Source organism: Solanum stenotomum, unplaced genomic scaffold (assembly GCF_019186545.1).
Source record: "Solanum stenotomum isolate F172 unplaced genomic scaffold, ASM1918654v1 scaffold24438, whole genome shotgun sequence".
Classification (NCBI taxonomy): domain Eukaryota; kingdom Viridiplantae; phylum Streptophyta; class Magnoliopsida; order Solanales; family Solanaceae; genus Solanum; species Solanum stenotomum.
In genome coordinates this window covers 29725-46694 of record NW_026028018.1, presented here as the reverse complement: position 1 = coordinate 46694, position 16970 = coordinate 29725, and the positions used below count along the sequence as shown (strand labels likewise).

The 16970-nt window shown below is 34.9% G+C and overlaps 1 pseudogene; it reads left to right on the top strand.

The window, feature by feature from the left end:
• Window positions 1-9736: 9736 nt before the first annotated feature.
• LOC125851334 (protein P21-like) lies at window positions 9737-13789 on the top strand (annotated as a pseudogene).
• Window positions 13790-16970: the final 3181 nt, after the last annotated feature.

The window sequence follows — 16970 nt, the reverse complement described above, 5'->3', positions numbered from 1 at the left end:
TATAGGATCAAAAAACGAGAGGCGAAATTCGTTGAACTTAGCTTGGGGAAAGTCTGGCGCGGCGCTCCCCAGATGCGCCCAAGGGGTGGGGCGACGCCCCTGCAGTGCTCCCATATGAAGTCTTTGAAGTTAGGGACTGGCGCCCTGCGCCTGGAACGCGCCAGGGTCGCCTGCCCCCACTCATTCTCCGTCGGTTGTCCCGTTTGAGCTTCTTTGAAGTGTATTTTCACCCCTTTTTATTCTAAACACTTCAAACTACTTCTAAACACTTAGAAATCATTCATAACATGAATCCTAACCTTGAATTAATAATTTAAATTCAAGGAAAAGTTAAGGGTTAAGTCTTGAGAGTTTATCCGATCATTTTGAGACAGTCCCTTTGAGTCCTTTTGAGGAGTCTTCTACAATCTGTAGTAACTTGTTTCAAGACTCAAGTAAGTGAGCATGAGAGTGAGGAGAATGTATTCATGAGTCTACACTATCACCGAGATCCTTCTTATCATGAACCATAACTCTTGAATTCATAACTCACATTCAAGAGAGAGTTAAGAATAGAGTTCAAGGAAGCCTTTGAGTACAATTGTGAATCCTTTGAGATCTAACGTCGATCTGAGTTAAGTTTTGAGTAAGTAAGTATGAGAATGAGAAGAGTTGCATACATGAGTCCCTTATTAATATTTTGACCCTTAAGTTGAGTCGTTCATGCCCATAACTTCCGCATGAACTCCATCAATTGAGTACCTTTGAGAGGAGTAGTATCTTTAAGTTCTAAGTCTTGAGTATTGAGTTCCTAATCCCTTTTGAGATTACATTTCTAATTATGGGACTATTACATGTTACCCATGAAGTCTTTGAGTTGAATTGTTCATGCCCATAATTTTGCATGAACCCTATAAGTCGAGCAGTCTTAAGACGAAAAGTATCTTTGAGTCTTTAAGTTGAGTAGTTCATGCTCATAATTCTGGATGAACCCTCTGAGTCGAGAATTCTCGAAATTAGTAGTATCATTGAAGTTCTTGAGTTCCAAGTATTGAGTTCTATTTATGGTTATTGAAAACCTTGCATTGAGTTGTTCACTTCCATCATTGGAAGTTGGGCTGTTGGAATGAGGAAAGTTCTATCCGAATTTTTTAAAGGGTAATTTGGTCTTTTCCTTACTTTTTTATTTTAATTATTTTAGTAATAATTTTAAGGGTCTTAACTGATAGGATTCAGTTTACAGTTTTAGGAAAAAAAAAGGTTAGGGTTTTGGAGGAAGAACGCAAGAAAAGAGAAAGGAGGAAAAAGCTAGATTCATCGTCGTCGTAAGGATTTACTTGCGAATTTCACCGAGGATTCAATCAATTAAGGTATGTGAGTCTATCTCAACGTTGGGTTCGTTCACCCACGTGCCAAGCATGTTTGATTCAGCGATTTCATCTAAAAAAATTGGATTTTGAATGTTATTAAATGTGGTTCTTAAATTACTTTCGTTCTTGAACATGAGTTAAGTTTTAGGAGTTCTTGATGACTAAGTTGTTAGTTCTTGAGTTAGATCCTTGTGTATATGATTTGGGTACATAAATCTAAAGTGAATTTGAAAAAAAAAATCGGATTAAAACGATTTAGGATTAGAAAACGAGGTCAAAAATTCGTCAGTTGGTGTCTGTGGGAAGGCTGGCGCGACGCGCCCCCATAGCACTAGGCAGGCTGGGGCGGCGCACCAGCGGTGCGCCAGAATGGAGCCCTAGAAAGGTTGGGGTTAGCGCGGTGCCCCTCGGATGCGCCCAAATCGTCGTTTTTCATCCAGTTTTTGCCATTCAGTCCGTTTAAATTATTCTAAAGTTTATTAACACTTTTCATTGATTCTAATTACTCTAAATGACTTCTAAACATCTAGAAATCATCCAGAAACATAAATCATAACCTTGAATTCCTAACTTCAAATTCAAGGAAAGTCAAGAGTCAAGTCTAAGAAGTTCTTAAAGTCTTTTCAAGAATTTTGCAAATGCTTTTAACTTTGTTTTAAGACTTAAAGTTCAAGTTGAGTAAAAAGTAAAGAGTAAAGTTTGAAGTTCATTTCTTCAAAAGTATATGGGGACTAAGTATTCCCAAAAAGATTTTAAATATTTTCACATTTAAATAAGGACGAAAACTGAGATTTTCAAAGAGCCTTCGGGCTAGTTTTCAGAAAAGAGTATTAGCTTTCTAAATGAAGAAAATAGGGAAACTGAGATTTTCAAGATAGCTTTTGAGCTAAGTTTTGAGCACTAATCTCAAATCACAGAAGAAGTATGTTTTTAAAACATAAGAGCTAGTATATTTTGGGAGTAGTATTAAGCATCGAATTGGGGGCGAGCATGAGTTCAAATAACCCACGTCTCCATAAAATCATGTAGCCATCATGGGCAGAAATGAGTCATACTTTTTAGATGAACCCTTTTCGAAATAGACTAGTGAATCCAGTAGGCAGTTCAAGTCCTATACCTTTGGCCAGGTATAGGATGCGTTGGCAGCGTGAGGTAGATCGATATATCATCACTATAGCTCTTAAGTGATGGTTGTCGATTAAATAAACTTCCACAAAAGTTATTGTATTTTTATATACTTCAGTTTATTGTATTTTTAAATACATCTCAGAGTTATTTGTATGTCAAAGTTGATATCATGTTTTTAAATAACTTTTCTTTATATTGCACTTTCTTTTAAACTGCTTTATATTGAAATGAGTTCAGTCATGTTGAATTGAGTTGAGCCAGGTAAGTTCTTCAGTTTCTCTCAGATTTTTTCAAGCCTATGTTATTTTAGCATTCCAACTCGCATATTCGTACATTCAATGTGATGATGCCAGTTGGTCTGCATCGTATTATGATGTAGACATAGGTAATTAGGATCGGCATCCCGACGCATCGTTGATCCAGTGAGCAGTCCAGAGTCTGTTGGTAAGTCTCCTTGCTTTCCAGAAGATCCATTCATTGCTTTCTAGTTTAGTTTATTAGGATGTTGTGGGGTCTGTCCAAACATCCATCTCAGTTGTTATTAGAGGCTTCATAGACAGTTGGATGTTAGTTCTTTAGTCTTTTCATTGTCATTATTCCATGTTGAAACTTGAGTTGCTTTAATGGCCAGTTGAATGTTCCTTTATAACATTCAAGTTTATTATATGCACTTATCTTTGTTCAGTTTAAGTCTTCCGTTGAGTTAAGTAAACCAGACCAAAGGTTCGCTTGGGGTCAGCAATGGACTTCAAGTGCCAGTCACTTCCAGGGTGTAGGCTCAGGGTGTGACAACAACCCTACCAAGGGTTGAAAATTAATTTTCACGATTCTTTCACCATACTAATATTTGAGTTTAAAGTTGTTCTTCTTCATGCCTAATATTTTCCCGTGCCTGATTGAAATATAAATCAAAATCATTATTGGTAGATGATCCAAGCTCAAGATAATCATCCATAAAATCATCAATATCATCACTTTTAGGCCTACAAGATGGAGGTTCAACTATTGAAGTATATTTTTCCATAGCTTTATATGTATTATATAACTCTCTAACTTTTGTAAATATGTTACTTCTACAATCTTCAACATTAGGAGTTTCATCATCTTTAATTTTAAATTTGCATAAATCTTTTCAACCATTCTTTCAACACCTTTAAATTTGTAATTTGGGTTGAATGTAGTAGTAGTCAAATAGATTTGAGAAATAGGGAAAAAATATTTTAAAAATTTTTCAATCATAAAAGCAAGTGAATCTTTAAATTGATCTTTTCCTTTATATTTTGCAAATTCAGATGAAATAGCACAAATATTTACTAAGACAGAAGAAATAGTTGGATAAAATTGACTAGAAGCAACATTTGTTGCTTTATAAAAATTAAAACACTTAAAAATTCAATAAGTTCTTTTGTATATTCCCAATCTTAATAGCCAATTCTTAAATTTGGGTCCACATTATGAGGATTAAAAACTAATTGTATCGGCTCTTGATAAATATAAGCAACTTCAAGCATTTCAAATAAAGAATTTCATCTAGTGCATATTTCTTTTGGAACTTTTCTATATGCAAGTCCACATTCTTTACAACGATTTTTAAATTCTATAATTCTAGCTTTTATTTTAGCTTTAAAAATCCAATTACAAGCAAGTCTAATTTTTTCACAAGAAATTCCAAATTGAGAAATACCATCTTTTATTACCAAATTATAAACATATGCTGCACACTTAATATGAAAAAAATTACTATCAATTGGACAAAGTCTACATTTTAAATAATCAATTGCTTTGAAATTATTAGAAGCATTATCTAAAGTGACACTCATTATTTTATCACATATTCCATAAAATAGTAAAATAGAGTTTATTTTTGTTGCTATAAGAATCGGTTTTAGTTTCTTTAACAAATTTATACCGTAATATTCATTTTTGCATGTTCCATTCATGGTCAATTCAATGGACAGTAATTGTAAAATAATCATTACCATTAGGACTACGTGTACCGCCCCGCAAGGTGCTACATTAAATTTCAGCATTTTCAGGAGCGGGACAGATTCGTCAGGTCTCAAACAGCGTACAAATTTTATTCCGACTTTGGGAGATAACTTGAAGAACTTTGATGAGCATGGGATAGCCTTGACTTTCAGCCAGAATGGGGCCCAAGAGAGGGGATAAGGCTGACTTAGGACAATGAACACTCCAGCTTCCCCACCTAATCTTTGACTTTGTAAAAATACACCATTTTTGTATTTTCTTTGGGGAACTTGTCCCATCACGTTTTTAGCCTGTTTTTACAGCTTTTAGACTATATTTGTAAAGGTTCTCTTGTAAGAAGAACACTTGGAAAAATATCAAGAAAATTGACACTTGCCTCCCAAAAGCTTGTTCTCTTATTTTGCTTCTTGTTGGCTGTTTGTGTGGACTGTTGTAGGGACGTTTTGCTGCTGCACTTTAAGAGCTGTGCAAGCCCTCATTCGCTGTCCTACGAGATCTTAGAAAATAGGCCCGTGACAAGTGGTATCAGAGCATCCATTTAAGCATGACGTCGAAGTCTCAACGCAACGAAGAAGGTGGTCAGAAAAGGGAGCAGGAAGTTCGGAGAGACTGCCAAGAAACGTGATAAAAGTAGAGTAAGAGAATCTTCTTTTAACCCTCCTGTTTATGGCAGAAACCTTGGGGAAGAAGGAGAAATTTCTGAAACCAGCTAACTCGACGAGTAGATCATTGGTGTTGAGGCTGGTTTGTCGGCCTTGAATAGGCGACTTGTGGTTTTTAAAAACAATTTTAGTTCTCTTGAAACAGTTGCTCTTGAAGGCCTTGATGAGGTGAAGAGCAACCTTGAAAAAGTAAACAAGGAAGGGCTGACCAACCTTGAACTCAAGCTCACCGAAGCTCTCTTCTCTCTTCACCGAGAGTTTGAGACATTGAAAAGGTAGGTTGATGGGACTGTCGGGGCGGGAGTTACTGGTCCAGTTACAGTTCATTAGACACGTATTGAGGCTTCTAAACCAAATGAGTTTTGTGGTGAAAGAAATGCCCAAGATGTTGAGAATTTCTTGTGGTAAATGAATGCTTATTTCCAGCATGTTTGCATGACTAGTGAAGCTGCCAAGATCCTGACAGCGGCTATGTATTTGAGCGACACCGCTATGCTGTGGTGGCGGAGGAAAAAGGCAAACATGGAGAGAAGGGTTTGCTCCATCGATGATTGGGGGCGGTTCAAATAGGAGTTGAAGCAACAATTCTATCATCAAAATGTAGTGCATGAGGCACGTCGAAAGTTGAGGGAATTAAAGCAAACGTCCTCTATTCGTGACTATGTGAAGGAGTTCACGAAGCTCACTCTTCAGATTCTAGGTTTAACCAGTGATGACTTGTTGTTTTACTTCTTGGATGACCTTTAAAATTGGGCCATACAAGAACTTCAAAGGCGACAAGTTCATGACGTTGATAAAACGATCGTAGTGGCTGAATTGCTTACTGATTTTCGTGTTGATGCAACAAATGGGAGGGACATTCAGAGCAAAAATGTTCCTCCCAAGGGAGATAACAATCGGAACAAAGGCATGCCTATTCCAAATCGAGGCATCAATTTGAAAGGTAATAATCGTAACCAGTCTTTTAATTTCCGCAAGAATTACGAGGATCGTAAGAAAGGCGTTCCACATCGTGAGGGCTGTTATATTTCTGGTAAGACTACTTATGCTTCCTGTTATTGTCTGTCGTTAAGTAAGTTAAACGATATGGTTGCTGCTCAAAAGCAACAAGAGCAGGCTGTCACGCAAACTAGATGTCCATCCGGGGAGCAAGGTAGACAGGCTGCTAGAACGGACAGTTGTAAGAAAGTTTGTAACGTCCGGCAATTTGAAATAACTATGAAAAAGCTTGAAATTGGAAAATAATGAAAGGAATTCAAAATTTGGAAATTTTGGTGTGGAAATCAGTGAATTTTTTTGGCCAACTTTGAGCAGTCGTAACTCCTAGCTCAGGAAGAGTTAGGAGTATTTCAGTTATGGTTGCGAAGCTTGTGGAATGATCTTTCCAGCGCCACCGAGTTTGTTCAATTCCGAGTTCGTAGGAGTAAGTTATGGCCTTTGGAAGTTGGGCAGGGGATCCGTTCGGAAATTTTAAGGGCATTTTGGTCTTTTCCCTAGCCATTTCTTTTGGGGTTATATTGTGTGTTAGGCTGATTTTGGATCATTTTTATCCCATTTTAAAAGAGAAAAAGTTAGGGTTCTTGAGAGTGAAGAGGAGAAGAAGGAGAGAAGAAGAGGAAAAAGAGGAGATCAAGCTAGTTCCGTCGTGGATTTTCGTCAGGGGTTATCGCTATCAAGGTATGTGAGTTTTTTGTGTAGGTTGAGCCTTCCCCCCACACATCAAGCTCATTTTTTTATGATTTGAGAAAGATTGGAATTGTTGTTGAAGTTGTTGAAGTTGTTAGTTGTTGTTGATGTTGTTAGTTGTGTTGTTGAAGTTATTGTTGGTTGTGGGACATGATTGAGTTGTGGAATTATAAGTTGAATCTAGTGTATATTGAGGGTTTTTAATGATTCTAAGTGTTTGGTGGAAGAAACCATTCGATTTTAGGCGAAATAGGGTGAGAAAATGAACTTGCTGAAATTTCTGGGTTGGGGGCCTGGCGCGATGCGCCTGCCATAGCGCCCCAAACTCACCTCTGAAGTTTTAGGGCTGGTGCTCCGCGCCTTGCAGAGCGCCAAGGACGCCAAGACCTCTCTTTTATCCCCCACTTTCTCATGCATGTTCCTAGGTATTATACTTATGTTTCCTAGTTGTTTCCAACACTCCAAGGTACTTCTAAAAGTCAAGAATCCTTCCATAACATGTGATCAAATACCTTGAATTCATAATTTCAATTCAAGTGAAGTTAGTTCCAAGTCAAGTGAAGTTAGAAGCCAAGTGAAATTAGAAGTCAAGCTTAGAAGTTAGGAAGTTAGTTCAAGCAAGTCCTCCAAGCTTTTCAAGAGTCTTTATTGAACGTTTTAACTTCATTTTTAGACTCAAGTGTCAAGTCAAGCAAAGAGCTTAGAGTTTCAAGCTAAATAAAGAGTCTCAAGTTTCATGTTGAGTAAAGAGTTTAAAGTTGAGTTCATTTCTCAAAGTTATTAGGGAACTATGTATTCCCAAAGAAGTTTTAAAGAAATGTCTTTACATTTAAACAAGGTTGGAAACTGAGATTTCCAAAGAGCCTTCGGGAGAGTTTTTTTTTTTTTGAGTAATTATCTTAATCAACAGGAAGACATATGTTTTAAAAACATAAGAGCCAGTACATTTTTGGGAGTAGTATCGAGCACCGAATTGGGGGAGCGTTCAAAGAACCCACAGCCCCCATAGAACCATGTTAGCCACCATGGGTAGAAAAGGATCATACTTTTTAGATGAATCCTTTTCAGATTAGACTAGTGGATCCATTAGGCAGTTCAGGTCTTATACCTTTGGCCGGGTATAAGATGCTCTGGCAGCGTGAGGTCGATCGCTGTATCATCACTATAGCTCTTATGTGATGGTTGTCGGTTAGAGAAACTCCCACAGCAGTTATTGTATTTTCATACACAGAGATTATTGTATTTTTATATACATCAGTTCATTGTATTTCTATATACATTTCAGGCTTATTGTATCTTTGTATACACACAGAGTTTATAGCATGTTTTAAACAGTCTTTCTTTATATCGCACTTGTTTTAAATTGCCTTATATTGAAAGAAGTCAGTCAGGTTGAGTTGAGTTGAGCCAGGTAAGCTATTCAGTTTCTTCCAGATTTCCTTCTAGCCTTTGTTGCTTAGTTTTCCAGCTTGCATACTCGTACATTCCATGTACTGATGCCAGTTGGCCTGCATCGTTTGATGATGCAGATTCAGGTACCCCGGATCAGCATCCTGCACGTCGTTGATCCAGCTGAGCACTTCAGAGTCAGTGGTGAGCCTCCTTGCATTCCGGAAGACTCAATTATTTTGTGTTCTTAGTTATGTTTTATTAGGGTGTTACGGGGTCTGTCCCAACATCCATCTCAGTAGTTTAGAGGCTTCATAGACAGTCAGTCAGCTAGTTTTGAGTCTCTTATCTATGTATTTATGTAAATACTCTATTTTGAGACCCGAGGTGCCTTTATGGCCAGATTTGTATCAGTTAAGTTGTCTTATGACTTTGCTTTGCATGAAGTTATTCTGTTGAGTTAGGTTTCCGTTGAGTTAAGAAAGCCAGGCCAAGGGTTCGCTTGGGGCCAGCAATGGTCTCCGAGTGCCGATCCCGCCCAGGGTGTAGGCTCGGGGCGTGACAACATTGTTGTTGGGTTGTTTAATCATATGACGTTGTTTAATCACATGACGCTTGCTGCGTTGGCTGTTCAGTCGGCTAGTGCAAGGCCGCGCGAATCACTGTTTGTCAAAGTCAAGTTGAATGGCAAAGACGTTCAAATTTTGGTGAACACCGGTGCAACGCATAACTTTGTGACGGATAAAAGGGTCAAATACCTTTTTTTGAATTATGTTGCCAACAATACGATGTTGAAAACCGTCAATGCCCTCCCCACTATTGTCCATGGTTTCGCTCTTAAAATTCCCATTGATTTAGAAGGATGGCAGGGGTTGACGGACTTCACTATTGCTCCCATGGATGTATTTGACATCATCTTGAGGCTGGATTTTTGGTATGAGGTTATCGCGTTTATTTCTCCGCATCTCAACCAACATCACATCAGCGATACAAGAGTTTCTTGCGTGGTACCCCTTATTCGGGTACCACAAAAACGGGATGCACTTGTTTGTCATGCAGATTGTTAAGGGCTTTAAGAGAGGGGAACCAACCTTTCTTGCTGCCCTTGTTGGAGGCGTCGGAGACTCGATTAAGGCAGTAACTTTGCCTCTTTGCATTAAGCAAGTCCTTGTTGATAATAGGGACGTGATGCCGGAAGAACTTCCCTAACGATTGCCACCACGAAGGGAATTTGATCACCAAATTGAATTGGTTCTCAAGGCAAAGCCACCTGCCATGACGCCGTATCGTATGGCGCCCTCGGAATTGGAGGAACTTAGGAAGTAATTCAAGGAGCTGCTTGACGATGGACATGTTAGGCCATCTAAGGTGTCATTTGGTGCGCCTGTTTTGTTCCAAAAGAAGAATGAAGGGACGCTGCGTTTGTATATTGATTATCGGGCCCTCAACAAGGTCACGGTAAAGAACAAATATCTCATCCCTTTGATTGCTGATTTATTTGATCGTTTAGGGCAGGCCAAAGTGTTCACAAATATGGACTTGAGGAAGGGTTATTACCAAGTCCGAATTGCCGAAGGTGATGAACCAAAGACAACTTGTGTAACTCGTTATGGTGCTTTTGAGTGGCTGGTCATGCCCTTCGGCTTCACAAACGCTCCAGCTACGTTTTGTACTTTGATGAACAAGTTGTTCCATCCCTTTTTGGATCAGTTTGTAATAATCTATTTAGACGACATTGTCATTTATATCAACAACATATAAGAGCATGTTGAGCACTTGGCCAGCCGGGTTAGTCATATTTAATACACTTTGAACCATATTAGAACCTCCAACTCCAATAGAATTTTCAGGTATGAGTATTCCATTTCTATTAGCCCTTTCTATATCATTTAGGCGAGCAAATTCTTTATTACACTTTCTCAAATGCGTTCTTAGTCGTCCCGTTCCCCCTTGTGTACCCGTAGTTATATGTTTCATGGTCAATTTATATTTCGTGCCAGTAACAATAGTTTTTTCCTCATTTTTGTACTAAAGATCTTTTAACACGTATAACGACCTTTGAAAAAGTAGGTAAAGGGGAGACTTCATCTTGTTCCGATAATTCGGTAGCCGAATTAGTAGGGGTAGGGGTCTCATCATCCTCGTCATTTATTTCTACTTCCTCACCTAATTCTTCCTGAAAATTAGTAAAACATCTATTTAAAGTCTCATGATCTACTTCATTTTCGGAATTAAATTCAATAAGTCCTCGTGACATAAAAGAAGTTTCATCAACATGAGTATAATCACTAGGATTAACTCTAAATCTAGGTGACAAATATTTAGAACTGGAACTACTTCCTCCTCCCCTAGTATTTTTTATTTCTGACATTGGTCTTTTACCACTATTTCTTTTCGAATTCATGTTCAAGTTTAAAATAATTAAATATTATGAAAAACAAGCAAGATAATATAAAAAAAATAAAAATAACTTAATTAATAAACAAATAAAAAATTAAAGTTGGAGCGAATGTACCGAACGTCTACGTAAAAGTAGACGTATAACCAAAGCCGGAATTGAGAGATGCCAATTGAAGCTTCCGATTTACTTCAAATAAATCTCCGAAATCCGAACTCCAAGTCAATATCACAAAATAATAATTATGAATTTATAATAGATTGAAAATTGAGAGATTTTGTAAGATGTTAATGAAATAGTTTGTGAATTTGTGATTTAAATGAAAGAATATGGATATATTTATAGTGTTAAGGGGTTAGAGAGGGGTGGGGGGGGGGAATTTGAGCCGTTTTGGGCCCCAGCCCAACGACTATTCTAACGTTCACATTAAAAAAATAAAATAAAATGGGAAACTGACCGTTGAACTGGATCAACTGGACCGAAACCGGTTCTTACCGAACCGAATAAAAAATCGGGTTCCGTTTCGATACCTGTTCCGATACCCTATAAGACCGGTTCCACTTAGGGTACCCGGAGGATGTAACAATATCCTTGAACCACGTTCGAAGGACAACAATATTGTTGTACCCAAGGTCCATGTGGTTCTACAAATTTTTTGAGATTTTTCAAACAAAGATGCCCTAATGCGTATAGCTATCCACAAGATGATCCTACTAGGTTATTCACTTGCCCTAGTGGTAGTACAAATTATAGGGTTGTTTTTTACTCATAATTAGTGCCACAATAAAGCATATTTTGCTACAAATGGTATGAAAAAATTACCAAAATAATAAGTATATTAAAAGGCTTGACAAACTATGTTGCCTTAATGTGATAATAATCTCCTATATGTGTGTAATTTATATCTCCCTTCACCTAATATAGTTTTATCTAATAAATAAATAATAGTAATATCGTTACTACTTTTACGTCGACGACCTGGTTAACACATGCCTAGTGCTAAAAAATTGGCAGGTTCGTAACTCGTATTGGATATGGTCCAGGTGTTTATTGATTGGTTCAATTCGATTTTGTCTATTTTTTGTTTAATTTTATAGATTTTTTATTTATAACACACTAAATCGATAGTCAAACATTAACCAATGAACCAACAATCCTGTTTTCTTAATCTCATTGGCAGAGTTTTTTTAATAACTTTGAATCTCCAAAAATTAAAGGAAATTAATCATTATTGCAGTTTGGTAATTTAGATTAAACGACAGTATATAATATAATATAGCCATAATTAATATCATGATTTCATGTGATGACTTTTCTCTATTGCTCCTTCAATATGATGTCTTACACTTGAACAAATATATGAGTGGCTAGTAAATTTCTCCCTTAGAGAAATTTTCCTTAAACATCCATTTAATTCTTTAATTTATTGAAAGAGTCATAATTTTCCACAACTTATGTAGTGGAAGTTTACTTAGAAAAATTTAAGAGATTTGACTAAGTTTATAAGTTGTTTAAATTGATTTTATAGTATCTTTTAACTTATCTACGCAATATATGAAAACATCCAAGGTACTTTTATATATATATATGCCTAAAACCACAAACTATGATTTTAAAGTTTATTATAAGCAATTTATATTTGACAATATTTCTTTTACTATTTTATCCTTTAAAATTAAAAATACCAATTTGCTATGATCTTATATTTTCTACTCCAATACTTATTTTTTTCCACCACATTGCCCCAAATTCTTCTCTATAAATACCAATTTTATCTCATCACACAAAACACATAAAAAGGCTAAGTAACCATTTTCATTAAAAAATAAAGTAAAAATTAGGCAAATGACATAGTATAAGAAAGAAATTACTTCCTTTCCCTACTCTTTCATTAATTACCAAAAATCCCCTTTTTTAGTGTTTTTCGGATACATAATATAGCAGTGTGGATACTTAATATAGTAGCGCAAATACTTTAATTAATAACGGGCGGATACTTAAATTATTAAGTTGTTAGCAGCACGGATACTTAATTAACGGGCGGATGCATAATATAGCAGCGCGAATACTTTAATTAATAATGGGCAGATACTTAAATTATTAAGTTGTTAGGAGCACGGATACTTAATTAACGGCGGATGCATAATATAGCAGCGTGGATACTTTAATTAATAACGGGCGGATACTTNTTAGAAAAGTTTAAGAGATTTGACTAAGTTTATAAGTTGTTTAAATTGATTTATAAGTATCTTTTAACTTATCTACGCAATATATGACAACATCCAAGGTACTTTTATATATATATATGCCTAAAACCACAAACTATGATTTTAAAGTTTATTATAAGCAATTTATATTTGACAATTTTTCTTTTACTATTTTATACTTTAAAATTAAAAATACCAATTTGCTATGATCATATATTTTCTACTCCAATACTTATTTTTTTTCCACCACATTGCCCCAAATTCTTCTCTATAAATACCAATTTTATCTCATCACACAACACACATAAAAAGGCTAAGTAACCATTTTCATTAAAAAATAAAATGCTCATTTTCAAGTGCATGTTTATTTATCCTCTTTGTTCATTTTCTCCTCTTCACTCACTCTAATTAACGCAGCTATATTCGAAATTCAAAACAATTGTCCTTACACTGTTTGGGCTGCGTCCGTGCCAGTAGGTGGGTGTCCAGCTCAACCCTAACTCCAATTGGACAATCTATGTTCCACCCGGCACATCACGAGCCCGTGTTTGGGCCCGAATTGGTTGCAATTTCGATGATTCGGGCCGTGGTAAGTGTCAGACTGGAGATTGCAATGGTTTACTCCGTTGTGAATCTTATGGGCTACCACCAAACTCTTTGGCTGAATATTCCCTAAATCAAGACAACAATCTTGATTTTTTCGATGTCTCTTTCATCGCTGGATTCAACGTGCCAATAGAATTTAGTCCTACATCGAATGGGTGCACCCGTGGCATTAGGTGTAGTGTGGATATTAACATGATTTGTCCATGTGTGCTGAAAACTCGCGGAGGATGTAACATCCCTTGTACGGTTTTTAAGACCGATCACTATTGTTATTCTGGTAAATGTGGTCCAACAATATATTCAAGTGTTTTTAAGAAAAGGTCATGCTATGGTGCTTATAGTTACCCTAAGGATGATAAAAGGGAAAAGACATAAATTACCCTTGAATTTGTGTCGAAAAGTCAGTTACACACTCAAACTATTGTGGCGATCTATTACACACCTAATCTTGTTTAAAGTGATATTAATACCCCCTACCGAAGACAATCTCAGTTCTGTAAAAAAAAAGTGTTGTACATGCGTTTTCATACATAAATAATATTTTTTTTAATTTTAAAAACCTTTTTCTCTTGATATTTTCTTAAACTTTTGCAAAAGAATAAAGATTTGGGCATCTTCCTCCTCTCACCATACATTTCTCTTTTTAAAATTTATTTCTTCTCCTGCTCCATTGTTCATAAGTTGAAGGAAAAAATAAAAATTTGAAGAGAAAATAGGAGTCAGTAAGTCAATTATGAAGTTAAGAGTTGTTGGCGGAGGTGATAGGCGATGGGCAACACCATTGTTGCCGGTGGAATATGTTGACACCCAATTTTGGACCTCCACAATATATGTTAACCATCGAGCTTCTTAAATTCCCAACGATTTGAAATAATTGACTTTATAAAATTTAAGATATTTTCCAAGTCATTTTAAGTTATTCCGTCATTTTATGATTTTTTAAACTAATGTATATATCTTTACAACCGTGTATATAATTACATCATTTTATGAATATTCGAAAATCATCTCAAAAGGTTTTATTTTTTTTAGTTAAATATTTTGCTTGAATGAGTTTAATTTAAATCATGATTTTAATTTTGAGTAATTTAAGTTTAATTGAGTTTACTATTTTATTTCGTTGAAATTAAGAGGTTTGTTAGTTGATTATATTAGTTCATGTCATTTAAATTCTAGCCAAATATCACTATATAACACTTAACTGTACATCTAGACTTTTCATTCTTTATTCTCGTTAACTTAATTCCTTCTTGGATAGCATAATCTTTCAATGCAGCCCTAAAGGTGTCAACTGAGGTAAACAAATCTCCTTTTATAAAATTAAATTGTTTAGAAGGGTCATAAGTGAACTTTTTTCCTCTCAATGAAATTTCCAAAGGATTTTTATCATCTAAATCAGAATCATCATCTATTTTATCTTCTACCTCAGAAAATTCATGTTCATTGACTCATTAGGAGTCAAATTGCTAAAATCTCCATTTGAGTCATCACGTACTTGTTGGGGAGAAGAACCATATCAACATTGTAAAGAATAATATGTATACTTCTGTGATTTGCATAAATATTGAACATGTGCTTTAAATCTTCATCACAATTCACATCCATAAGTATTAGGAATTTCACACTTCATAGATATCAAACTATGCAAATTTTCAGGAAGTGCTTTCTCACATGTATCATTCAAAAGATTGGAGTACAAGTAACTTGATGGATTCACATCATAGATCTTGTGCTCACAATTCAAAGACTATAGTTTCAAGGAAAACAAAAGAATAAGTGTCACACCGCTAGTGTACAAAATATGTCAAAGACGATCCCAATGAAGGATCTAGTCAATTCAAGGAACTTTTATGTTGAATTGTTGTTCATAATATACTAGTCAATTAAATTGATTGAATATAAAATTTCTTTCGAATGGTATATACTAATATTTGATGACATAGATTGACATGCTTATACAAAATATAGTTTTGAATTACAACCACAATTACTCTATTTGAAAGTGGACGAGCTTGAGATCGTCTAAGTGTTTAGATCTCACAAAAATAGGAAATATAGAATTTTGTACTTTTGATTTTACTCTTTGTATTGTAATTACAAAAAGTGACTATACTCGATTTTTAGATCACATCAAACCATAAGACCTAAATTAAAAAACTTAGGGTGAAAAACATAATTATCTAGTAGACAAAAAGAGTATTTTATTTGTGATGTAGCATCAAAATCCACAAAATAAGAATACATTATCTGCATTAGCAATGATATGAGATTTGCAGAAGAATACCTAATTTGCTTGCTTTTGCAGGGAAGATGGATGACTCTTGCGAAGAAGAATGGAGAAAAATTGAACAAGACTGATAAAGTGGAAGTTTGAAGAGAAGAGGACTTTTAATTCTTAAGAAAATTTATTTGTGCTGATTTATTTTTAAAGTACTTGTTAAATGAGTTATTTTTTTTATATATATAATATTTATAATATGAAGAAATTAATATATAGAAGGGTAAAATTGTCAAATCTAAATTAATTTATATTTATTTTAAATAAGTTTAAATAATGATTACAAGAAAATGAAAATAAGGGAGGTAGACGTGATATCGTAAATCACAGGGGAGATGAGTGTTATATAGCTAAACCTAGAGGGAGGTCTCTCAAATCATCCCTAAATTTTAAAAAAATGTCTCAAAATTATTTCTCACTTTAAAAATTCAAAACAAAATTTAAGTTTTAATTTTTTATTTTATCCTTAGTAGTATTTTTTCTTGAAAACTACAACCAATTCAATTTTATGGAGACACATAAATAGAGAAATACGGTAAACATTCAATGAAAAGAAATTATATTTCATGATATAAATAAGGGTAAAACACTCAAAATTCTTCCTAATAAGTATTTTCTTAGGAAACGTGTAAAAAATAAACACGACAAATAGTTTGAGACGATCAAAGTAATAAGTTAAGCCCGTACTCGTAAAAAGGGGCGGTTCAAACACTTTAATGGTGTAAAGCCGAAAATTAATCGAAGGTTTTCAACTTTTGAAAAATAATAATACTGTTCTTTTATAAAAAAAATAATTGAAGTCTATTCTTCTAAATTTTTTTTTAGAATACAAAGTTGCTAATATATTTCTTAAAAAGTTATGCAAAGTTATTTTTTTCTTTCATATGGTTTACTTTTTAATAAATACTACTCTCCAATTTCAATTTGCTTATCTGATTTTTTGACTTCATATGATATTTGAAGTTAAATAAAAAAATATTAAATCTTATAATTCTAAACTAAAAATTGAAATAAATAATACAAATTTTTATTGTTAAAAATACTTATAATAATAATATATTTTGTCTAAAATATAAGCCCATCAAATTTTAAGGCATTTGTACGACTCGTCGTGCATTGACGAAGTCTTTGATTTGTATGCAGTCAATTGCAACTTGAATTATGAATTTAATATGTGCAAATAAATATTTCACATTAATATATAATTGAAAAATATAAGAAGCTAAATATAGTGTTAAGAATATTGTTAATTGAGTGAGACTTTTTGGAAGAAAATAA